Source organism: Mobula birostris, chromosome 2 (assembly GCF_030028105.1).
Source record: "Mobula birostris isolate sMobBir1 chromosome 2, sMobBir1.hap1, whole genome shotgun sequence".
In the NCBI taxonomy this organism is placed as follows: domain Eukaryota; kingdom Metazoa; phylum Chordata; class Chondrichthyes; order Myliobatiformes; family Myliobatidae; genus Mobula; species Mobula birostris.
This window is the reverse complement of record NC_092371.1, coordinates 199,678,067-199,703,332: the sequence shown is the minus strand read 5'-3', so window position 1 is coordinate 199,703,332 and position 25,266 is coordinate 199,678,067. Positions and strand designations below refer to the sequence as shown.

General features: G+C 39.3%; 1 protein-coding gene across 1 annotated transcript in view; it reads right to left on the bottom strand.

The window, feature by feature from the left end:
• Positions 1-25,266, bottom strand: part of atad2b (ATPase family AAA domain containing 2B) — a 206,247-nt gene that overhangs the window by 173,695 nt on the left and 7,286 nt on the right. The gene's annotated exons all lie outside the window — the stretch shown is intronic.

Below are 25,266 nucleotides of genomic sequence, written 5' to 3'. Positions count from 1 at the left end.
TTTAAGAACCTGTTGGTTGAGAAGTAACAACTGTTCCTGAAGTGGGTGCTGCGAGTCCTCAGGTTCCTGTACCCTCTTCCTGATGGCAGCAGCTAGAAAAGATGACGACCTGGGTGGTGGGGGTCCTTGATGAAGAATGTTGCCTTCTCCAACAACATTCCCTGTAGATGTGCTCAATGGAGGGGAGAACCCATGATTGACAGGGCCACAGCATTACTTTTTGTAGGATTTTCCATTCAAGGGAATTAGTGTTTCCATTTAAGGCAGTAATGCAGCCAGTCAATATACTCTCCACCACACATCTATAGAAATTTGTTAAAGTTCTAGATGTCAGAATCAGAATCCGGTTTATTATCACTGGCATGTGACATGAAATTTGTTAACTTAGCAGCAGCAGTTCAATGCAATACATAATCTAGCAGAGAAGAAAAAAAATAATAAAATTTAAAAAGTAAAAGTAAATCAATTACATATATTAAATAGATTTTTAAAAATGTGCAAAAACAGAAATACTGTATATTTTTTAAAAAAGTGAGGTACTGTCCAAAGCTTCAATGTCCATTTAGGAATCAGATGGCAGAAGGGAGAAGCTGTTTCTGAATCACTGAGTCTGTGCCTTCAGGCTTCTGTACCTCCTACTTGATGGTAACAATGAGAAAAGGCATGCCCTGGGTGCTGGATGTCCTTAACAATGGACGCGGGGGGTGTCACGTGATGACGTGGGATTGAGACGTGTAAGTCCAGCTCTCCCGTAAAAAATCAGCAAAGTACCGGTTAAACAAAACAAAGTTAATAAATATTTTCCAAAAACTATTTATAAACTTTGCAAGACTACTTTACGATATGTCTCGTAAACCGCAACAGAAGTCGTCTGTTGTTGCGAAGCCGCCGTGAGATGGGAAGAAAAAAGGGCCTACTGCAACGATGGAGCCTCGGACTCAGGTTGGATCTCCTTCAGAGGAGATGCATTCTATCTCCGGCGTAGAACAGGGAGCAATGGTGGCAGTAGCGGTCTCTCAGAAGAAGATGCCAGAAATGCGCATGCGCAAATCGACACAACTCAAACTACAAGAACCGACAGCCACTGCAACTGAAAGTGACTCGAGTCAGAATTGGATTCCGCAGAGAACACAGATGAAGAGGAGGAGGAAGAACTGGAAGAGATTGGAAGTAAAGGAGATGATGGAGACATAAAAGAGGCTTTATTGCAATTAGCGGCTGAACTAAGAAAAGTAAGAGCAGAGCTTAGAGATATGAAGATGTGTTATAATAAAGCTATGAAAAGACAGGATAAAATGGATAAGAAGCTTCAGAAGATGGAAAGAGCAATGGGGCATATGAATGATAGAGTGGAAAAAAGAAAATGATCTGCTTGTGTGGAACTCGGAAAGAAATCGACTCTTGGAGAAAGTGGACATGTTGGAAAATTTCAGTAGATGTAATAATATCAAAATTGTTGGTCTTAAAGAAGGTATGGAGGGAGAAAATCCAATAGAATTTTTTCAAAGATGGATCCCGGAAGTTTTGCAAATGAAAGAGGAGGTTCGATCAATTGAAATTGAGCGGGCACATAGAGCTCTAAGACCAAAACCACAAGATGACCAATATCCACGATCAATTTTAATAAAATTCTTAAGATTTCAAGACAAGGAAAGGATTCTACAGGCAGCTGCCCAAGCTGCCAAGAATAGAAAAGGGCCATTGATGATCCAAGGGAACAAAGTTTTTTTCTACCCTGACATAAGTTATGAACTTTTGAAGAGAAGGAAGAAATGTAATCCAGTGGAAAAAATCCTATGGGATCACAGTTATCAATTTATATTGTATTATACTGCAACCTTGAAGATTTTTTTGCCTGGTGGAGGAAAAAGATTTTTTGATGACTACCAGAAAGCAGAGCAGTTTGTGCGAGATTCTCTGAATATTCACCAGATACAAGAACAAATCCAGGGGAGCGAGATAGATTGAAGATGAAGACTGGGTCAAGAATGGACTTGGATTTTTGGGTGGATGAATATATAAATATATTATTAATTATACGAGGGGGGGAAGAAAGATTAAAATTTGAAGAATACTAGTTGGGAATAGTAACATTAATTTTGTGTATATATATATATAATTTTTTTTTGTTGCGGGGGAGCTGGAAGAAGCACTGACCAATTGCTACGCTAATCATGTGTACAAGCGTGGCTTTAGCCACGACCCACAAAATGGAGGGGGGTAGTGTTGTGTATCTTTTCATTCACAACATTAGTGGGAGCAGTATTTTGTTTTTTCTTTTTTTGTATCTTTTCTATCTTTTTTTTTCTTTTTGCCTGGAGGGTTGGGAGGGAAACACATAGCAACATGGTGAAGTTCAAAGAGATTCCCCAAGGAATTATGAGAGTTGAGAAGATAAGTAATGTTTTAGATTGAAGTAACTTTGTTAAGAATAATGACTAATTTATTGAATTTTTTGAGTTTTAATGTTAATGGGCTTAATGGACCAGTGAAAAGAAAAAGAATCTTAACACATATTAAGAAAATGAAGATAGATTTAGCCTTTTTACAGGAAACGCATTTAACAGAAACAGAACATCAGAAACTAAAGAGAGATTGGGTGGGTAGTGTTGTTGCAGCTTCATTTAATTCAAAAGCGAGGGGAGTAGCAATTTTGATCAATAAAACGTTACCAATTAGAATACAAAATGTATAACCGATTCTGCGGGGAGATATGTGATTATACATTGTCAACTTTTCTCTGAATTATGGACATTTATGAATATTTATGCACCAAATAAAAACAATGCAAAATTCATACAAGAAGCTTTTTTGAATTTGGCGGATGCACATGAAAAAATATTAATTGGAGGAGACTTTAATTTTTGCTTAGACCCAATCTTAGATAGATCAGCTAAGGCTGTTATAAAATTGAAGGTAGTAAATCTAACTTTATCATTGATGAAAGATTTAAATTTGATTGATATATGGAGAAGAATCAATCCTAAAGAAAGAGACTATTCATTCTATTCTCATAGACATAAAACTTACTCAAGGATAGATTTTTTCCTGTTATCAATGCATATTCAACACAGAGTGAAAAATATGGAATATAAAGCAAGAATATTGTCAGATCATTCTCCTTTATTAATGACAATAATAATGACTGATAAGGAAGAAGTGGCTTATAGATGGAAATTTAATTCAACATTACTGAAATGTCAAGATTTTTGTGATTTTATGAAAAAGCAGATCCAATTTTTTTTGGATACAAATTTTCATTCAGTGGATGATAAATTTAAGTTATGGGATGCGATGAAAGCATATCTGAGGGGCCAGATAATAAGTTATACGTCTAAAATTAAGAAAGAATATATGGCAGAACTAGATCAATTGGAAAAAGAGATTACAAAATTAGAAAAAGAATCTCAAAGATACATGTCGGAAGAAAAACGAAAACAACTTGTCAATAAGCAGTTACAATACACTTCAGACATATAGAATGGAAAAAGCAATTATAAGAACTAAGCAAAGGTATTATGAGTTAGGTGAGAGAGCAAATAAAATTCTTGCCTGGCAGTTGAAAACAGAACAAGCTTCCAAAACAATAAATGCAATTAGAACAAGTGCAAATAAAATATCTTGTAAACCTCTTGAAATAAATGAAACCTTTAAAAGTTTCTATTCTGAATTATATCAATCAGAATCACAAAATGATGTTAATGAGATAGAAAGGTTTTTATCACAAGTAACTCTTCCAAAATTGAACTCGGAAGAACAGAAGGGATTAGATATGCCTTTTACATTAAAAGTTGAAGAAGCTTTAGGATCACTTCAAACTAATAAATCTCCAGGAGAAGATGGTTTTCCACCTGAATTTTATAAAAAGTTTAAAGATTTATTATTTCCTCTCTTTATGGAGTTAACACGTCAACCAGAAAAAACACAAACTCCCAGAATCTTTTTCAACAGCGATTGTAATAGTATTGCCAAAAAAAGACAGAGACCCGATGAAACCAACATCATACAGGCCTATTTCTTTATTGAATACTGATTATAAAATAATAGCAAAAATTTTATCGAATAGATTATCTAAATATTTACCAAAATTAATACATATGGATCAAACAGGATTTATTAAAAATAGACAATTGGCAGATAATGTAACTCGGCTACTCAGTATAACTCATTTGGCACAAAAAAGGGACGAGAAGAGTATAGTAGTAGCCTTGGATGCAGAAAAAGCATTTGATGATTAGAATGGGATTTTTTATTTAAAGTATTAGAAAAATATGGGTTAGGAACATCTTTTATAAATTGGATTAAAATTTTAAATTCTAACCCTAAGGCTAAAGTAGTGACAAAATCTCAAATTTCAACACCATTCCAGTTAAAAAGGTCAACTAGACAAGGTTGTCCATTATCACCTGCTTTATTTGTACTGGCGATAGAGCCATTAGCAGAACTAATCAGAATTGATCCAGATATTATGGGTTTTAGAGTTAATCGGGAGGAATATAAAATTAATCTTTTTGCCGATGATGTTTTGATTTACTTAACAAACCCACAACATTCGTTACATAAATTATCTTCTAGATTGGACGAATATGGGAAGGTATCAGGTTATAAAATAAATTGGGATAAAAGTGAAATTTTACCTCTTACTAAAGGAGACTACAGTCAATGTCGGTTAGCAACCCAATTTAGATGGCCGGTAAGTGGTATAAAGTATTTAGGTATAAGACTTGATAATTTATATAAATTTAATTATTTACCACTATTGAAAAAACTTCAAGAAGATCTTGACAAATGGATGATACTACCAATAACATTAGTAGGTAGAGTCAATGTTGTAAAAATGAACATATTTCCTAGATTACAGTATTTGTTTCAAACATTACCAATACAATTGCCACAGAAATTTTTTCAAGAGTTAAATAAATGTGTGAGAAAATTTCTTTGGAAAGGTAAAATGTCAAGAATATCATTGGAAAAATTGACATGTAAATTTGAGTTAGGAGGGTTACAACTTCCAAACTTTAAGAATTATTATAAAGCAAATCAACTTAGATTTATTGCATCTTTCTTCGATGATCGAAAACCAGCATAGATTAAAATAGAATTAGACAAGATAGGAGAAAATAGACCTGAAGATTTTATATATAAATGGGAATCTAAATGGATACAGGAAAAGAAAGAATCTCCTATATTAACACATTTGATTGATCTATGGAGTAAGATAAATGTTGATAATGAAATACAGAAATCTTTATTAGCAAGGAGACCTTTGTTCCAAAACAGACTTATTCCTTTTACAATGGACAATCAACTTTTATATAATTGGTACCAAAAAGGGATTAAGTTTATAGGAGATTGTTATGAACGAGGTATATTGATGTCATTTGAACAACTAAAGGATAAATATAAAATATCGAATAACACTTTCTTTTGTTACCTTCAATTAAGGGCTTACTTAAAAGATAAGCTGGGTCAAACAATGTTTTTGCCAAAACCTAATGAAATTGAAACTTTAATTCAAAAAGGGAAAATTAAAAAATTTATTTCTTGTATGTATAATTTGATTCAAAAACAGGCAATTAAACAAGGAATCCATAAGCCAAAACAAAAATGGGAAACAGATCTGAATATTAATATTGATGAAACAAATTGGTCAAGACTCTGTATTGACAGCATGACAAATACAATAAATGTTACACCAATTATATATTACACCACAAAAAATAAATAGATTAAATTCAAATCTATCCGATAAATGCTTTCGGTGTAATCAAGAAATTGGCACTTCCTTACATTCTACTTGGTCTTGTTTTAAAATTCAACCCTTTTGGATAAATTTAAGAGTCTTATTGAAACAAATTACTGGAACTCAACTTCCACATAACCCTGTATTATTTCTATTAGGTGATATTGAAGGGATAAAGCCGAAACGTAAATTGAATAAATATCAGAAAGGATTTATAAAAATTGCATTGGCAGTAGCTAAGAAGACTATAGCAGTTACTTGGAAATATGATTCGTATTTAAGTATGGATCGTTGGAATAATGAAATGGCTAGTTCTATTCCACTCGAAAAAATTACTTATAATTTAAGAGATAAATATGTAACATTTTTGAATATTTAGCGTCCTTATTTACAAAAGATAGGATGGCATATTTAAGTGCTCCGATAAAGATCTTGGTCCCTTGGGGAAAGTAACGAATAAGTATACCAAATTTATTTTGAATTCCAATACCCAGGCGGTTCTTTTTTTTTCTTCTTTTCTTTTTTAGGTAGGACTTTATATGGGGGGGGGAGGGTTAAGGGGAGGGGGGAGGGTAGATATTATCTTTTCATGTATTCATTTTGAAAACTCAATAAAAATTATATTAAAAAAAAACAATGGACGCTGCCTGAGACATCGCTCCCTAAAGATGTCCCGGGTACTTTGTAGGCTAGTGCCCAAGATGGAGCTGACCAGATTTACAACCTTCTGCAGCTTCTTTTGGTCCTGTACAGTAGCTCCTCCATGCCAGACAGTGATGAAGCCTGTCAGAATACTCTCCACAGTACAACTATAGAAGCTTTTGAGTGTATTTGTTGACATGCCAAATCTCTTCAAACTCCTAATTCACAAATTACTAAGTAGAGGCACTTCCATGATTTCTTTGCAATTGCATTTATATGCTGGGGTCACAACAGATCCTCTGAAATGATAACACCATGAAATTTAAAGATGCTGAGCCTCTCCACCTCTGATCACCCAATGATTGGCTTATGCACCTCTGGTTTTCTCCACCTGAAGTCAACACTCAGCTCCTTCGTCTTGCTGACACTGATTAAGAGGTTGTTGGTATGGCACTACTCAGCCAGATTTTCAATCTCCCTCCTACATGCTGACTCGTCACCACCTTGGCCTACAACAATGATGTCATCAGCAAACTTAAATATGGCATTGGAGCAGTGCTTGGCCACACAGTCATAAGTGTGAAAGGAACAGAACAGGGGCCTAAGCACATTAATGCGAGACATATTAATACAAGAGACCACAAGATATAGGAGCAGAAACAGGCTATTTAGCCCATCGAGTCTGCTCTGCCCTTTCACCATGGATGACTCAATTTTCCTTTCAGTCCCAATCTCCTGCCTCCTCCCCACATCCCTTCATACCCTGACCAATCAAGAATCTATCAACCTTTGCCTTAATATACATACAGACTTGGCCTCCATAGCTGCCTATGGTAAAGAATTCCACAGATACACCACTCTCTAGGAGAAGAAATTCCCCCTCATCTCCTTTCTGAAAGGACACCCCTCTATTCTGAGGCTGCGACCTCTGGTCTTAGACTCTCCCACCATAGAAAACATCCTCTCCAAATTCACTCTATCAAGGTCTTTCACCAATCGATAGGTTTCTATTAAGTCACTCCTCTCTTCTGAATTTCAGTGAACACAGGCCCAGAGCCATCAAACGCTCTTCATATGACAAGCCATTCAATTCTGGCATCATTTATGTGATCATTTGAACCCTCTCCTGTTTCTGCATATCCTTTCCAAGATAAAGGGCCCAAACCTGCTCACAATACTCCAAGTGAGGCTTCTCCAATGCTTTATGAAATTTCAACATTACATCCTTGCTTTTATATTCTGGTCCTCTTGAAATGAATACTAACATTGCATTTGCCTTCTTCGCCACAGACGCAAACTACAAATTAACCTTTAGGGGATACTGCACAAGAACTCCCAAGTCCCTTTGCACCTCAATTTTTTGTATTTTCTCTCTATTCAGAAAATAGTCAACCCTTTTTTTCTTCTACCAAAGTGCATGACCATACACTTCCTGAACACTGTATTCTGCCTGCCATTTCTTTACCCATTTTCCTAATCTGTCCCAAGTTCTACTGTAGCTTCTCTACTTCCTCAAAACTACCTGCTCCTCCACCTATCTTCATATCGTCTACAAGTTTTGCAAATTCCATCATCCAAATCATTGACATATAACATAAAAAGAATCAGTCCAACACTGACCCCTGTGGAACATCACTAGTCACTGGCAGCCAGTCAGAAAAAGCTCCCACTCTTTGCCTCCTGCCAATCAGCCACTGCTTTATCCATGCTAGAAGCTTTCCCGTAATACCATGGGCTCGTAGCTTGTTAAGCAGCCTCATGTGTAGCAACTTGTCAAAGGCCTTCTGAAAAACCAAGTACACAATGTCAACTGATTCTCCTTTGTCTATCCTGCTTGTTATTTCTTCAAAGAATTCCAACAGATTTATCAGCTAAGATTTTCCCTTGAGGAAGCCATGCTGACTACAGCCTATCAGGTGCTTCCAAGTACTCTGAGATCTTGTCCTCAATAATCAACTGCAACATCTACCCAACCACTGAGGTCAGACTAACTGGCCTATAGTTTCCTTTCTTCTGCCTCTCCCCCTTATTGAAGAGTGGAGCAGCATTTGTAATTTTCCAGTCTTCCGGAAGCATTCCAGAATCCAGTGATTCTTGAAAGATTACTAATCCCTCCACAATCTCTTCAGCTGCCACTTTCAGAATCCTTGGGTGTATACCATCTGGTCCAGGAGAATTATCTACCTTTAGTTCTTTCAGTTTTCCCAAGAACCTTCTCTCTAGTTACGAAAACTTCACAAACTTCATGACTCCTGACACCTGGAACTTCCACCATACTGCTAGTGTCTTCCACAGTGAAGACTGATGCAAAATACTTTTTAAGTTTGTATGCCATTTCTTTGTCCCCATTACTACCTCTCCAGCATCATTTTCTAGTGCTCTGATATCCACTTTCGCCTCTTTTACAGTTTATGTATCTGAAGAAACTTATGGTATCCTCTTTAATATTATTGACTAGCATACTTTCATATTCCATCTTTACCTTCTTAATGATTTTTGTTGCCTTCTGTTGGTTTTTAAAAGCTTCCCAATCCTACAACTTCCCACTCATTTTTGTTCTATTATATATGCCTTCTCTTTGGTTTTTATGTTGGCTTTGACTTCTCATTAGCCATGGTTGTATCTTCTTTCCTTTAGAATACTTCTTCCACTTTGGGAAGTATATATCCTGTGCCTTCCAAATTGCTTCCAGAAATTCCAGCCATTGCTGCTCTGCCATCATCCCTGTCAATGCTTCTTTCCAAATCAATTCTGACCACCTCATCTCTCATGCCTTTTAAAACAACAGAGCAACGCCGCCTTCCTGCCTATCCTTTTGATACAAAGTGTATCCTTGGACATTAAGCTCCTCACTATAATCTCTCAGCCATGATCCAGGTGACGCCTACAACATCATACCTGCCAATCTGCAACTGTGCTGCAAGTTTATCTACATTATTCTGTATACTGTGTGCCTTCAAGTACACCACCTTCAGTCCTGCATTCACCCGTTTCGATTCTGTCCACCTTTTACATTGCAACTCATCTGTTGCCAGCAATTTTGCCCTATCAACAGCTTCTCCTCACTACACATTACCTCTATTTATAAACCAGCTACCTCATCTTCAGTACTATTATCTGCCTTTCTTATACTTCTCACACTGAAATACAGGCAGCTCAGGACACTAGTCGCACCATACTCAACCTTTTGATTCCTAACTTCATCTCAGATCTTACCAACATCTGCCTCCAAAACCTCTCCACTAACTGTTCTGGCACCCTGGTTCCCATCCCCCTGCAACTCAAGTTTCAACCCCTCTGTTCAGCATTAACGAACCTTCCCACTGGGATACTAGCTCCCTCCAGTTCAGGCGCAAACAGTCCACTGAGTGCAGGTCCCACCTTCCCTGGAAGAAAACCCATTGACCCAAAAGTCTTACGCCCTCCCTCCTACACCAACTCCTTAGCCACATATTGAAATGTATAAACTGAAAGAAGAGATAGTAAGAGATCGATGCTGCCTGGCCTGCTGCATTCACCAGCAATTTTTATGTGTGTTGCTCAGCTTTGCTTTTCTTTCCTTTGCTTTCTCTGACGGAAGTTTCTCTTCACTAAAGCCTCAAGATCACCACTCTATGTCTACTCAGACAACGGCCGCTGTGATGGTAGTCACTGCACTTCCCCCACCTTCCTTTTATTCGCTCTTACTAATCAATTCCAAACACCAGTCGCAATTCAAAGTTCTTATCGCTGCCGCGACCCACTGTTGCCTTTTATCCGCAGGCAGTGGACCTAATTCTTCTCCAAACTTCCAATGTCTGGATTGGTCACTGGTCAGAACTCTTTTTCTTCAATTTCAAGGCATAGATAAACATCTGTATCTTTTTCCCAGGGTTCAAATGTCTAATACTAGAGGCATGTATTTAAGGTGATTAGAGGCAAGTTAAAAGAAGCTGAGTGGGGCAAGTATTTTTCATAGAGAGGTGGTAGTCTGGAAAGCATAGCTGCGGTGGTAGTCCAGGTAAATACAATAGAGGTGTTCAAATGGCTCTAGGATAGTCACATGAATGCGCAGAGAATGGAGGGATATGGACATTGGGTAGGAAGAAGAGATGCGTTTTGATAGGCATCTAAATACTAGTGGAATTAGTTCAGCACAAGTATGTGGGCCATGGAACCTGTTCATTTGCTACATTCTTCTGTGTTCTATGTTCTATAACAGGGGTCCCCAACCTTTTTTGCACTGCGAACCTGTTTAATATTGACAATATTCTTGCAGACCGGTCGACCGGGGGTCGGGAGTGGGGGGGGGGGGGTGTTCAAGTTGGGTTAAACTCACCTCAACATGTCTTTTACAGTTAGGGTTGCCAACTTTCTCACTCCCAAATAAGGAACAAAAATATCAGTCAAATCCCGGGACATCTTACCCCAGGAAAGACTACCATGACCATGAAGCCTTGCGCGGGCACCTGTGTGTGCGTGCATGACATGCGTCTGTGATGTGCGCGTGCGCATACGTGCCGATCTTTTCCTCCCACAAATCGGTTTCGCCTTCATCTTCCCGACTATACTGTACATACATTATTTCTACTTTATATAGGTTGTGTATTTATCATATCATTCCTGCTTTTACTATATGTTAGTGTTATTTATTTTCGGTTTAATGTGTTATTTGATATGATTTGTTAGGTTACTTTTTGGGTCTGGGAACGCTCAAAAATTTTTCCCACATAAATTAATGGTAATTGCTTCTTCACTTCACGCCATTTCAGCATGAAAGGTTTCATAGGAGCGCTCTACCTTAGCAGGGGAAATACAGGGCAAACCAATTTAGCTCAATATATGGGATGTCCCAGCAAATACAGTTGGCAACCCTATGTTCAAGTTCAACAGTGCGTGACAGGGAATGAGGAAAGGTGCAGCTGACTCATATTGTTTCCTTGCAGCCTGGTAGCACATTCTCTGTGGCCCGGTGGTTGGGGACCGCTGTTCTATAAAATCAACACAGTGAAGCAAGCATGTGCCTTTACTAAAGATTAAAATTACAAGATCTCTTTCATGCTGCACATAAAGAATTTACTTGAACACACAAATTAACCAAGGCAAAATAACTAAAAATACAGTTCTGAGCAAAAAGTCTTAGGCACACGTAAAGATTCCATAATGCGAAGATGCTTTCAAAAACAATGAAATGAAATGTTTCTAAATATCAAAAAAAAATAGAGAGTAGTACACAGTAAAAACTAAATCAGATCAAAATTTGCTGTAACCATCCTTTGCCTTTAAAACGGCATCAATTCTCCTAGGTACACTTGTGCAGTTTTATAAGGAAATTGGCTGATCATTTCTTCCAAGCATTTAGGAGAACTTCCACAGTTCTTCTGCAGACTTTGACTGCCTCACTTGCTTCTGTCTCTCCCAGTATTCCCAGACAGCTTCAATAATGTTGAGATCAGGGCTCTGCAGAGGCCGTACCATCTGTTGCAGAATTCTTTGTTCTTTTCGCTGAAGGTAGTTCTTTATGAACTTGGCTGTGTATTTGGGGGTCACTGTCCTGCTGCAGAATGAAATTGGGACCGATCAGACACCTTCCTGACGATATTGTGTGATGGACGAGCGTCTGCTAGTACTTCTCAGTATTGAGGATTTATTTAACTCTGAGCAGATCACAAACACCATTTGCAAAAGTGCAGCCCCAAACATGCAGGGAACCTCCGCCATGCTTCAATGTTGGTGCAGACACTCATCCATGTAGCACTTTCCAGTTTTCCACAAACAAACTGCATGTTTGAGCCAAAAATTTCAAATTTTGAATCATCAGCATAGAGCATTTGCTGCCATTGTTCAGTACCAAAATCGATGTTTTAGTGCATAGGTGAGTCTCTTGACTTTGTTTTCAATTTGGAGGAATGGCTTTTTAGCAGCAACTCTTCCATGAAGACCACTTCTAACATGACTTCTCTGAACTACAGAGGGCTGTACTTAGGTTCCAGTGGTTTCTGTGAGTTCAGAGCTGATAGCAGTACTGGGCTTCTGCTGACTTAGAAGGGACTCCAGTTCCATGTACTGCTCGTCTGCTAGACTCAGTTTCTGGAGGACCACTGCGTTGCCAGATCCTCAACCTTGCCTCTTTCTTTCTGCTTTTTCAGAAGAGCTTGAACAGCACATCTTCAAACTCCTGTCGGTCGCAAAATTTCTGGTTGGGAGAAACCTTGCTGATGTAGGATGACTACCTCGTGTCTCTTTGCTATGCTCACTCTTGCCATGGTGTAAGAATTGATGATTTGAAGATTAAATTGTTACATCTGCCATACCTTCACCCAGTCTGATTCCATCTACACCCAGTTCTATTTCAGTTAATCAGTTTAGTTCATTCAATTCATTACGTCATTGATAATTAGCATCTGTTCAATCTTTTAGTTTAATGATGCACTGGTCTATATATCTACAAAGTAATCGTTTTTATTTGAGGAGTGGCCTACTACTTAGTATGTTACATTTTTTTTTAACAAAATACATACATTTCTCTATAACATTTAATTTTTTTTGGAAAATTAATGTACAGAAATCTAAAATGTGTTCTTTTCTACTGACAAACTAATGTAGAAGACAAAAAATAATCATAAATGAAATGTATATTTTAAAAATCTAGAGTGCCCAAGACTTTTGCACAGTACTGTATTTGTATTAAGATGCAAGGTACTGTGATCTAATTAATATAAAGTTAAAATAAGAAAGGTTAGTTGGTAAAGGAATTCAGGATTGGGGCAGAATCTTTGAACAAGGATATGAGGAATGAAACCAAGATAGGACTTTGTTTCTATTAAAGTTTCAAGATATTTCAATAGCTTTATTTTACAAGGATGTTATAGGTAATAGGTAAAACACGTAAATGGGAACGTAGTGCAGATTAGTTACAACCTAAATGAATAGTGGATCAACATATGCATATTTGCATCCCAAGAGAAGATTCAAATCTGAAGATCTACATAGCAAAACACCAGTCTTCAACAATACATAAATATGTTAAATAATTGTTAACAATGGTTTCCTTTTATTTGGTATTGTTTCTCCTAGCCCCCTTTACCCCATCTTCTATGAAACAAATTGTGTTTCCCAATCAAACTCTACAGGTGACTTGCCTTAGATTCAATCAATAGTATACAAGGTCCAAAGTCACATGGAGATACAAAAGATTCTGCAGATGCTGGAAATCTTGAGCAACACGCACAAAATACTGGAGGAGTTCAGCAGATCAGGAAGCGGCTAGGGATGAAAATAAACAATTGATGTTTTAGGTCAAGACCCTTATCAGGATTGGAAAGGAAGGCAGAATCCAGAATAAAAAAGGTGGGATAAGGGGGACGAGCACAAGTTGGCAGTGGTAGTGAATCCAGGTAAGGGAGAATGTAGGTGGGTGGGAAGGGGGAATGATAGGGAATTATATAAGAACCTTGGTGGGGGGGGGGGGTGATAGGTGGAAGAGGTAAAGGGCTGAAGGATGAATCTGATAGGACAATAGACCATGGAATAAAAGGATGGCAGTAGGCAACCGGAGGGAGGTGCTGAGCAGGTCGCAAGAGTGAAGCAAGGACGACAGGAGATGAGAGGGCCACCAGAATGAAGGAAATAAAGGTGGGGGGGTGGGTAGTGTAGAGAAACAAAGGAAATCAGAGAAATTGATGCTTAGGCCATCAGGTTGGATACTGCAAAAATTTAAATATGAGGTGTTTCTCCTCCAACCTGTATTTGGTCTGCATATCCTCAAGGGAGTGGAGGATATCGGCAGACATGTTGCTGTGGGAATGGCAAGTGGAATTGAAATGGGTGGCCACCAAGAGATCCTGACTGGTGTGCAGACTTGCTGAGTTCCTCCTGAATTTTGCTTCTGTTGCCCAATAAGTCACACACTATGACTCAACTGACTTGCATGGTGATTGTTTCCCACATCTCCAACCCAAGAAGAACTGCTTACCTGCACTAACCAATCAACAGCTCTTTGAGTTAAGTCACAGAAGTCATAAATTACATTCCACTCTATAGAGGCACACCTTCATGCCTAGAGCAAAATGTCCAAGGATTCCATCACCATTCAGGAAATAAATGTACTGCATAAAACAACACTATAGGAAGTGCTAAATTAAATCCACAGTACTTTTTTTAAATCAAACTTGGGCAGATTACCAGAGGAATTCATCAATTTCAAGAGAGCACAAACAACTGGGTGGGGTTGTAAACAGAAAAAGAAACAGCCACAAGATAACTGCCTTCAGCTAAAATTTAATTAGTGCCTTCAACGTGGAAAAATCTCATAAGGGGAATGAGCAAGGTTAAATGCAAAATAGCTTCACAGAATAAAACAAAATACAACAGAAATTGGTTCTTTAAACGCGTTAAATTTATGGTGTAGATGTCATTAGCAATACCAGATTTTAATTGTCCAAATAGCTGTTGCAAATCCCTGTCCAACTCCAAGAAACACTGCAGCCCTCCTCTTTAAACAGTGCAATAATGCGGTGAAATTACTAAGATAAAACAAAATAGAAAGTGCCAGAACTTTGAGCCACAGACATTTAGAATACCAATTTAAAACAACATGCATTTTATGTCTTTCTTCGTTTATTGTTAACAAACGCAGGTTTGCCACCCAAACTCCTTAACATTTTCAACTCTTCCCTCATCAATGCACTGCTGCTAGAGAAGGTGGACATTTTAATGTGGAAGATTACATGGTAATCAATGTTTTCTTCTGGGCAGTGTTGATCATACTGAGTTCCTTAAAACTTTTAGGTAAGTAAAGAAGATACTATTATGATCTTGATGTGCTTTACAGAAGTTGGAAAATTGACTTCTGATAAGATCCTGCCGCTGAGGTCAATCAACCATATAAACTCCTGGGATATTGATCATGAGGAATTCAATGATTCTAGTTACTTTGCAATCAAGCGTGGGGTATTAAACTCTTTCATGCTAAAGGTGGTCATCACTTGGCACTTGTATGGTATACAAATGTTATTAGCCAAATCAGCCTTTGCCTGAAGGCTTTGAGCCTTGGTGTCAAGGGGGCAACAATGCATCATCATCAAAAGACTCAAGATAAATTGAATTGCATCCCTATTTCTAACTTTACAATGGAGGAAAGGTTACTAGTGAAGGATGTCGTGAGGAGTTCCACAAATAAGCAAAGAGAATATACAATAAATAGGAAATTGGGTGGTGTGAACTAACAGAGGGGCTTTGACGTGTACAAGCACGTACTTTAAAATCTGACAGGGCAGGTCAGTGAATAAAAAAAGGCACATGATGCTTTTTTATTAGCAATGGCATAAAATACAGGAGCAGGGAGGTTATGCTGGAACTGCAGACAACAGTAATAAGGCTACAACTTGAGCAGTGTACATTTCTGGTTACCATGTCATAGGGATTGCACTGGCAAAGGTGAAAAACAGATCTACAATGATGTTATGTATCCTAGAAAATTGCATAAATGAGAAAAGATTGTACAAGCTCAGGATACTTTCTCTGGGGGATATATTGAGATTTAATTGAGGTGTTTAAAATTTAAGAGGAACCTAAATAGCAAATAGAAAGGTCAATTCCCTTTATGTTTGGAAATTACTGCCTGAGAGGATGGTAGACATATTTAAAAACAGTGGTCCCCAACCTCCAGGCCGCGGATCAATACATTGCCGCGAAGAATGCAGTGGTGCAGCGGTAGTCGGAACCCACCCAGCACATCTTTAAGAAAAAAGCCAAAATAAACAAGCTAATTAATTAGGTGCCGCCCAGCACATAAGTGTCAGCCCAGAGAGCATCTGTTTAAAAAGTACCGAAATGTATGCAAGAATAGGCATAACCTGCAGGGTTATGAACCTGTTGCTGGAAGATACAATTAAATTGGGGTCTTTTTCTCAACTAACACAGATATGATGAATCATATACCTTTCTTCCATGTTGTAAGTTTTCTGTGACTCTTAATCAATCAACAGAGATAGGAAGCAAAACTAAACAAACTAACCCGCCCCAATTAAAATATCGAATAAGGCAAAACATAGTACAACCTGACCCCAAACAGTTTTTCAAAATATACACCAGACTCAAATTTGACAGAAGGTCAGATCTCAACGGGCTCAGACTGCAAGACTTTAGTTGGATTGCTCCCTCCATTTTATACATAATTAGATCTTCCCTAGGCTGGAGGAAACAAACTTAAAACAATACTTACTCATTGCCAAAATTTGCCAGTCTTAATAATATTCTCATAAGATCTGCTGCACCCTTATAATACAATTACATCCTTCCTGTAATGTACTGACAAAAACTGTTTGCAATAGCCTAAATGAAGCCAAATAAATACTTTGTATGAATCAAAGTAAATTTATTATCAAAGTACATATTTGTTATCATATACAACCCTGAGATTCATTTTCTTGCAGGCAATCACAATAAATACAAGAAACACAATAGGATCAATGAAAGACCAAACTCAACAACTAAAATAAATAAGAAACTATGCAAATACAAAAAGAGAAAAATAAGGAATATCAAGAACATGAGATAAAGCAGGGGTCCCCAACATTTTTTGCACTGCGGACCGGTTTAATATTGACAATATTCTTAAAGACCGGTCGACCGGGGGGGGGGGGGGGGGGGTTCCAGTTGGTTTAAACTCACCTCAACATGTCTTTTACGGTTAGGGTTGCCAACTTTCTCACTCCCAAATAAGGGACAAAAGTAGCAGTCAAATACGGGACACTTGGGTTTACTCCGAGAAAGACTACCATGACCATGAAGCCTTGCGCGGGCACGAGTGACGTGCGCATGTGCGTAAGTGCTGATTTTTTTCCCCACAAATTGGTTTCGGTTTAATCTTCCCGACTACACTGTACATGCATTATTTCTACTTTATATAGGCTGTGTATTTATCATATCATTCCTGCTTTTACTATATGTTAGTTTTTTTAGGTTTTATGTGCTATTTGGTATGATTTAGTAGGTTGTTTTGGGTCTGGGAACGCTCAAAAATTTTTCCCATATAAATTAATGGTAATTGCTTCTTTGCTTTACACCATTTCGGCACGAAAGGTTTCATAGGAACGCTCTACCTTAGTGAGGGAAATACAGGACAAGGGTGGTCCCGTATGGGACAAACCAATTTAGCCCAATATAGGGGATGTCCTGGCATATAAGGGACAGCTGGCAATCCTATGTTCAAGTTCAACAGTGCGTGACAAGGAATGAGGAAAGGTGCAGATGACTCATATCGTTTCCTCGCGGCCCGGTAGCACATGCTTTGCGGCCCAGTGGTTGGGGACCACTGAGATAAAGAGTCCTTGAAAGTGAGTCTTATTCAGTGATGGGGCAAGTTAAGTTATCCCCTCTGGTTCAAGCGCCTGATGTCAGAAGTGGGATACCTTCTGTGACCCATTTTGTGGGCAGTGATCTTAGCAGTCTGGTCTGGTCTGAAGCCTCCATCTGTCAGAGTTGATATAGATATTGCGTCCTAGTTGTCTAGATACGCAAGCCTGGACAGTATGATATGTAGCAAGCTCCCCCTCTCCACACATCTGCTGAACCCAAAGAAACAGCAGAGACTGATACAGTTCGGTACCAGTATCATCGCAGGAGTTGCCAGTCAGATTGAACTCAATGTAGGACCACCTTCGGGACTCCAGCTTCGGACTTTTCCCTTGGGGTTTATTCTCAAAATCTTCCCCATGAGTGGGTACAGCCACAAGGCAGCAGAAGTTTGAAATCAGAATTTTCCTTCCCCTAGATAAGCTGCCAACCACGGCTGACAAGCCCCATTTGCCCAAAGTGACTGATTTTAAGACACCAGCAACCCGCCTTTGCCCCTCCTCGTGTCAGTAGAAACGGTTCTGCCAGGCCACATATGTCAGAGGCTATTTGAGGTGCCTGCCATTGGGAGCATTTAATAGGTAATGGGAGTTTGTCCCCATTACCACCCCAGCTACAACAACCTTAAGGAACAGTCTAAGTAGGTGAGTATTTTTAAAATTAGCACTCACACTTGGACCTGTTCAGGTCAGTGGTACATGGGAAAGCAAGTTATCACAAACATGGAGAGCTGAACTGGTAAAATAAAAAGTAGTGTGTGCACATGCATGTGTGCTTAGGTAAGAGACGAAATCGTGTTAATTTGGTGAGACGGAGCCACCAGTTGCGAAGGGTAGTTATTGAAGTTTCAGGTCACCAGTGGGGGCGTGTATATTCTTTCCAGGAGCTGCATTTTAGCATATGCATTTTGCGAATATGATGCAAAGGAACACAGCAGGCATCATGAGTTTAGACACTCAAAAGTGGCAGATTACGAAGTACATACTCTGCGGTTTTAAGTTTATACTGTTTAACTTGCATCCATCATTTATATTTTGCGTGTGTGGAAAATGGTATGGAAATATTTCAGGTTGAGGTTTTACCCAGATGTATCTGTCAGAATGGCACCTATCAAGGTCAGGCAACGTCAGGCTGAGAACCCCAATGATTTGAATCAGCCCTTGACCCTGATTACAACCATTCATAAACCCTTCATCCCCGGGGGAAACAGAGCACTTTGTCAGAGTTGCCCTCACTCCTCACTTAAGAGTCACATGTGGGAATTTGAAATTCTGGGGCAAGCTCAAAGAAATGGTTGCTATTCACTAGAAACACCCTAAAGATTTACACATCGGTAAAAGCGAAGTGCCCGAGGAATACGTGGAACACTATGGCCCAGGGGTTGTGGGATAGTACATGGGCAACTACTGGGAACACCAACAATGAAGAAAGATATCGCTCTTTTAAAGGGGAAGTGAGGCAGCGATGGGGGGGGGGGGGGGGGAAGGTGAGAGTAACTGTTGAACGATAATGGCAGTGATTCAAAGAGCCGATGAGACAGCCAGGGGTTATACAGAATGTAAATATCGAGCATATGAGGAGTTTTCAGGGTTGGATAATTCAGGGAGGGACGACCCAGTCTTCCTGAAAATGATGAAGAAAGGCCTGAACTCAGCCCACCAGGAAGTTTTATATTTACGGTAGCAGTGGAGTTCACCTACAATAATTTCATGTGTCAATGAGATAGACTAAAGAGAATGCAAGAGAAATCGTAAAACGGCTGTGGTGGATGCATCTACTGTGACATCACAGACGGTTTGCTTTGTGTGCCAGCGACCAGGGCACCTAGCAAAGGACTGCCGGACCAGGCTTAAAACAGTAAAGAAGTTGATATGCTACAGCTGTGGTTGAAGGTAGTGTCCAAAAAAGCAGGAAGAAAAACAGGTGAAAGTCACAGCAGACACACAATCTCTCATCCATTAGTGCCCAGTCTGACAAAATTGACAGCCAATCAGATCATAGAGCTGGTGAAGACAACTTTAGGTCAGAAAAAGAAGTGGCAGCAGCCCACACTGCCAGCACTGGTGACCCATGGATGTACGCAACAGCATTGTTAGGGGGCTGCAATGCGATATGTTCATTGGCAGAGGCATTGGTATAGATAACTGGCCTACCCTTGCTGACAGCTATACAGGGTATTTATATTACGGGTGTAGGAGGAAAAACAGTGAAAGCAGAAAGAAACGAGTTGCAGATACTCTAAGTCAGTGGGGTTCAGCTTCCAGTGTATTTCTGGGTCTATCCGAATAATGATATTACTATCCTTGGATTAGACATCTTAAGGGAAGCAGGGGCTGTTATAGATTCAGGAAAGGGAGAGATAATATGGGTAAGCCAGGGGCAGCGAATACATACAACCAACGAAGTACACAACATAGCCAGCATAGCCACAGCCTTCCCAATCAGACAGTAGAACCAGGATGGGGACTATGGGTTATTTTGTCAGCAGTTCACAGCAGTGTGAGTTAGACAAAAGCAAGATTGTGGTCAAATAAAGATAAACCCAGTTAAAATAGAGGGGGGCCTGCACCAACCCCATAAGCAGTTACCTATAAAAACTGACACACTGACAGTGTGCACAAGACAGTAACGATAGCTAGGGACACTGGAATGAATCCCGCGAGCACCATCCTAACAGAGCAGGAGGAGCACGAGTGCCAGATGGAAATACAGTAGAAAGAAGACATTGGTGTGAAGCAGACACCTCTGGAAGGGGAAGCACAGGAAATTTTTATAGATGGGTCTCAGAGGTACATAGAATAGAAGCCGCAGACAGCATGGAGTGTGGTGAAGGAAACAGGTTAAGAATTAGCTTCAGGAACACTGCCAGGAGGTAGCTCAGCTCAGGTGGCAGAACTGGTGGCCCTGATAGAAGCAGTGCACTACAGTAAAGGCAGATATATGTAGATATACACATACAGACAGCCGGTATGCCTTTGGGATGGTGCGTGCTTATCTGATGTACGACAAGGATTTGTAACTTCAACAGGTGAATGTATTTAGCACAGGCACCTAATACAACAACTGCTGGAAGCAGTGAGCCTGCCAGTAGAGTTGGCAGTAATAAGTAATAGCTCACCAGAAAGGGGAGAGTAAGGAGCAGAAAGAAAATGAATGGGCCTTTGAGAATTTCTTGTACCCTTCCCCAGACTTGTGCTTCTCCATCATTTCCCTATCTTGTCTTGAATGCTCTTTTGTCTTCATTTTGGTTTGGTCTATTAAAAATCTACCATCCCACTGGACCTTACAGAGAGAGGGGATATTTATTCTTAAGAGCCAATTGAAAACAGGTGACCTTCTAATTCTTTACATCAACATACTGGGTGAGTTGGTAAGTAATATACAATATTGCACCTGAGAAAAGTTAGCATAGTAATTATAAAGGGGATGAATACTTTTTCAGCCTCATAATTTTGGTTTTTAATTTTTTGTAAAGTGTTGACAAATTCTGGAAGTTTTGTAGATGAGCTCAAAAAATCCTATTTCAATATATTTTATATTTTTAAAATGAGACAGTAAAACATGAAAACAGTTTTGGGGGCTGAATACCTTTTCAAGGCACTATAAATAATCGAAAGTAGCAGGGCAATTTGAGAAAATGATGAAAAAAGCTAACTGGAGAGCTGGAAATGAACTCCCTGGAACAGACGAGCTTGAAAGGGGACATGCTGGACAACTTTTAAATCATCCAGGGGCTAGACAGTGTGGATAAAGAGAAACTATTAACTCACGCAGAAGGGCCAATAGCCAAAAGACATGGTATGAAAGAAAGCAATTGGCAAAAGAAGTAAGTGACCTGAGGAAAAACTTACTTCTTTATATTAAAAAAAAGTAGTTAAAGGTTAAAATCTGAAACACATTCCCAAGGGAAATAATGCAGCAAGATTCAATCACAATCATCAAAAATGAAATGGGTAAATACTTGAAGAAAAAAAAATTGCAGAATTGTGAAGAGGTTAGTATGGGATTAGCTGCATTACTCTTGCATATTTATACCTATGGACTCAATGGGACAAATGGCCTATTGCTGCACTGCGACCTTTCTGTGATTTTACGACATATGCAGAACTATACTTCGACAGAAAACAGAAACAGAACAAGCTTATTGAAAAAGCTCTCAAGGAAGTGAAAGAATTAAGAAATGAAGTATATAATTTCCTAAAAACACAATGGCAGATAAATAAAGCCATTAGAAGCTAATAGAATGCATTTCATAAACAGCAAATATGCTAAAGCGGTAATGGTGAATTACCAAATGCAGGCTATGTCAGTCAGAGCTGTGTGCCTTTGGCTAACAAAGTTGTGCCAACCTTTTAATCTACTCTAAGATCAATCTAACCCTTCCTTACCACATAGCCCTCCATCTTTTTGCCATTCAATTGCCCATCTAAGTGTCTTAAATGTTCTCCGTGTATCAGCCTCTACCAGCACCCTGGCAGCATGTTCCTTGCACACACCACTCTATGTGTAAAAAACTTACCTCTAACTTCCCCCTTATACATTCCCCCAATTGCCTTAAAATTATGTCCCTTCGTATTAGCCAATTCTGCCTTGGAAAAAAGTCTCTGGCTATCCACTCGATTTATGCCTGTTACAATCCTTTACACCTCTTTGAAATCACTTCTCCTTCGCTCCAAAGAGAAAAGCCCAAACTCACTCAGCCTTTCCTCATGAGAGATATCCTCTAATCCAGGCGGCATACAGGTAAATCTCCTCTGCACTCTCCAAAGCTTCCACATCCTTCTTTTAATGAGGCGATCAGAACCGAATGCAATATTCCAAATGTGTTCTAACCAGGGTTTTATAGAGCTGCACCATTACCTCACAGCTCTTGAACTCAATCCCTCGACTAATTAAGTCCAACATACCATAAACTTTCTTAACAATCTTATTAATTTGTGTGGCAACTAATGAGGGATCTATGGACATGTACTGTAATATATCTATGTTCCACACTGCTAAGAATCCTACCATTTATCCTGTACACTGCTTTCAAATTTAACCTTCCAAAGTGAGTCATTCCACAGTTTTCCAGGTTGAACTCTATCCACCACTTCTCAGCCCAGCTCTGCATCCTTTCAATGTCCCACTATGATGCTCAACAACCTTCTATATCATCTTTGTGTCATCTGTAAACTTACTAACCTACCCTTGATATGCAAAGCCCACTGAGACAGGGAAGAGGTAGTAAGGTGAAGGAACTATGGTTGACATGAAATATCTAGTCAAGAGGAAGATTCACCACCCACCAATCATCTAGTATCAGTCCTGTGGCCAGGGTGGACGCAAAGATCAAAGGCACAACAATTTCTTCCCTTATTTCCCATAGTAACCTGATATATATCCGTCCTTTCCTAATGTCTTTCACAAGTTCCAGCACAGACCCCCTTTCTTAACGATGATCTGTTTCAGCATATTAATTAGTTTTACACTCTCCTCACAAACTTCAAGATCCCTTTCACTGTTAAGTACTGAAGCAAAGTATTCATTAAGGACCTCACCTACCTCCTCCAACTACAGGTACATGTTTTATGCTACCCTGCTTCAATGAGACAAACTTATCCAAACCCCACGTAAGTACTCCCTAAAAAAACCTCCACAATTATGCTGTGCATCTCCTTGTGTACATCCATTGCCAATTTACACTGCCAAGTTCCTACCTAATAGCATAATTCCCCCTTCCTCAATTAATTACTTTCCCGTAATGTCTGCTTCTATCCCTATCCAAGACTATGGTAAAGGTCAGAGAGTTGTGGTAACTGTCTCCACACAGATCTGACAACTGACCAGGTTCATTGCCTGGTACAGGATCAAGTACAGGCTCTCCTCTAGTCTCAGAATCAGGTTTATTATCACCACATGTGTCGTGAAATTTGTTAACCTAGCAGCAGCAGTTCAATGCAATACATAATATCGAAGAAATAAATAAATTACAGTATATGTATTTTGGAGATTAAAAATCATGCAAAACAGAAATAATATATATATATATATAGAAAGAGTGAGGTACTGTCCAAAGGTTTTATGTCCATTTAGGAAACAGATGTCAGAGGGGAAGAAGCTATTCCTGAATCAGTGTGTGCCTTTAGGCTTCTGTACCTCCTACCTGATGGTAACAGTGAGAAAAGGGCATGCCCTGGGTGCTAGGGTCCTTAATAGTGGATGAATCAGAATCAAAATCAGAATCAGGTTTATTATCACCGGCATGTGACGTGAAATTTGTTAACTTAGCAGCAGCAGTTCAATGCAATATATGAGCTAGCAGAGAAAAAAAATAAAATAATAAAAATAATAATAAACATGTAAATCAATTACATATATTGAATAGATTTTTTAAAAAACATGCAAAAACAGAAATACTGTACATTAAAATAAAAGGATGAGGTACTGTCCAAAGATTCAATGTCCATTTAGGAATCGGATGGCAGAGGGGGAGAAACTGTTCGTGAATCGCTGAGTGCGTGCCTTCAGGCTTCTGTATCTCCTACCTGATGGTAACAGTGAGAAAAGGGCATGCCCTGGGTGCTGGAGGTCCTTTATAATGGACACTGCCTTTCTGAGACACTGCTCCTTAAAGATGTCCTGGGTACCTTGTAGGCTAGTACGCAAGATGGAGCTGACTAGATTTACAACCTTCTGCAGCTTCTCTTGGTCTTGTCCAGTAGTCCCTACATACCAGACAGTGATGCAGCAGAATGCTCCCCACGGTACATCTAGAAGTTTTTGAGTGTCTCCCCTCCCCCACCTTTTAAATCTACTCACCTTTTACTCTCCAGTCCTGCCAAAGAGTCTTAGCCCAAAATGCCAACTATACTTTTTCTGCCCCATAGATACTGCCTGGCCTGCTGAGTTCCTCCAGAATTTGGTGTGTGTTGACCTATGTATATATTGTGTCAGGAATTCTTCCTAGACACAGCGAACTAATTCCATCCCATCTAAACTCTTTGATTTAAGGAAGTGTCAAATAATTAAGTGTAATATTATTTATGAAAATTAATATCACCTTGTTCTTTTGCACTTTTCCAAAATCTGCCTCTCCATCTGTTCCTCAATGTCTCTATTGCTATTGGGAAGGTCTATAGAATGCGCCCAATAGTTACTGCTCGCTTCCTGTTTCTGACTTTCACCCAAATGACAATCCCTCCACAACATCTTCCCTTTCTAAGGCTGCGATACCATCTGTAATTAGCAATGCCCTCCCCAAAATCTCTTTTACCTCTCTCCATGTCCCTTTTGAAACATCCAAACCACAGAACATCCAGCAGCCATTCCTACCCTTATGACAGCCAAGTCTCTGTAATGATCTTATGCCATAGTTCCACATACTGACCCATTCCTCCCCCCGCCCCCCCGTCAAACTAGTTTAAATCCTCCCCAATAGCTCCAGCAAATCTGCTCGCAAGGATATTGGTCTCCCTCAAGTTCAGATGTAACCCGTTCTTTTTATATGGTTCATACCTTACCAAGAAAGGGTCCCAATGATCCACAAATCTGAAACCCTAGGC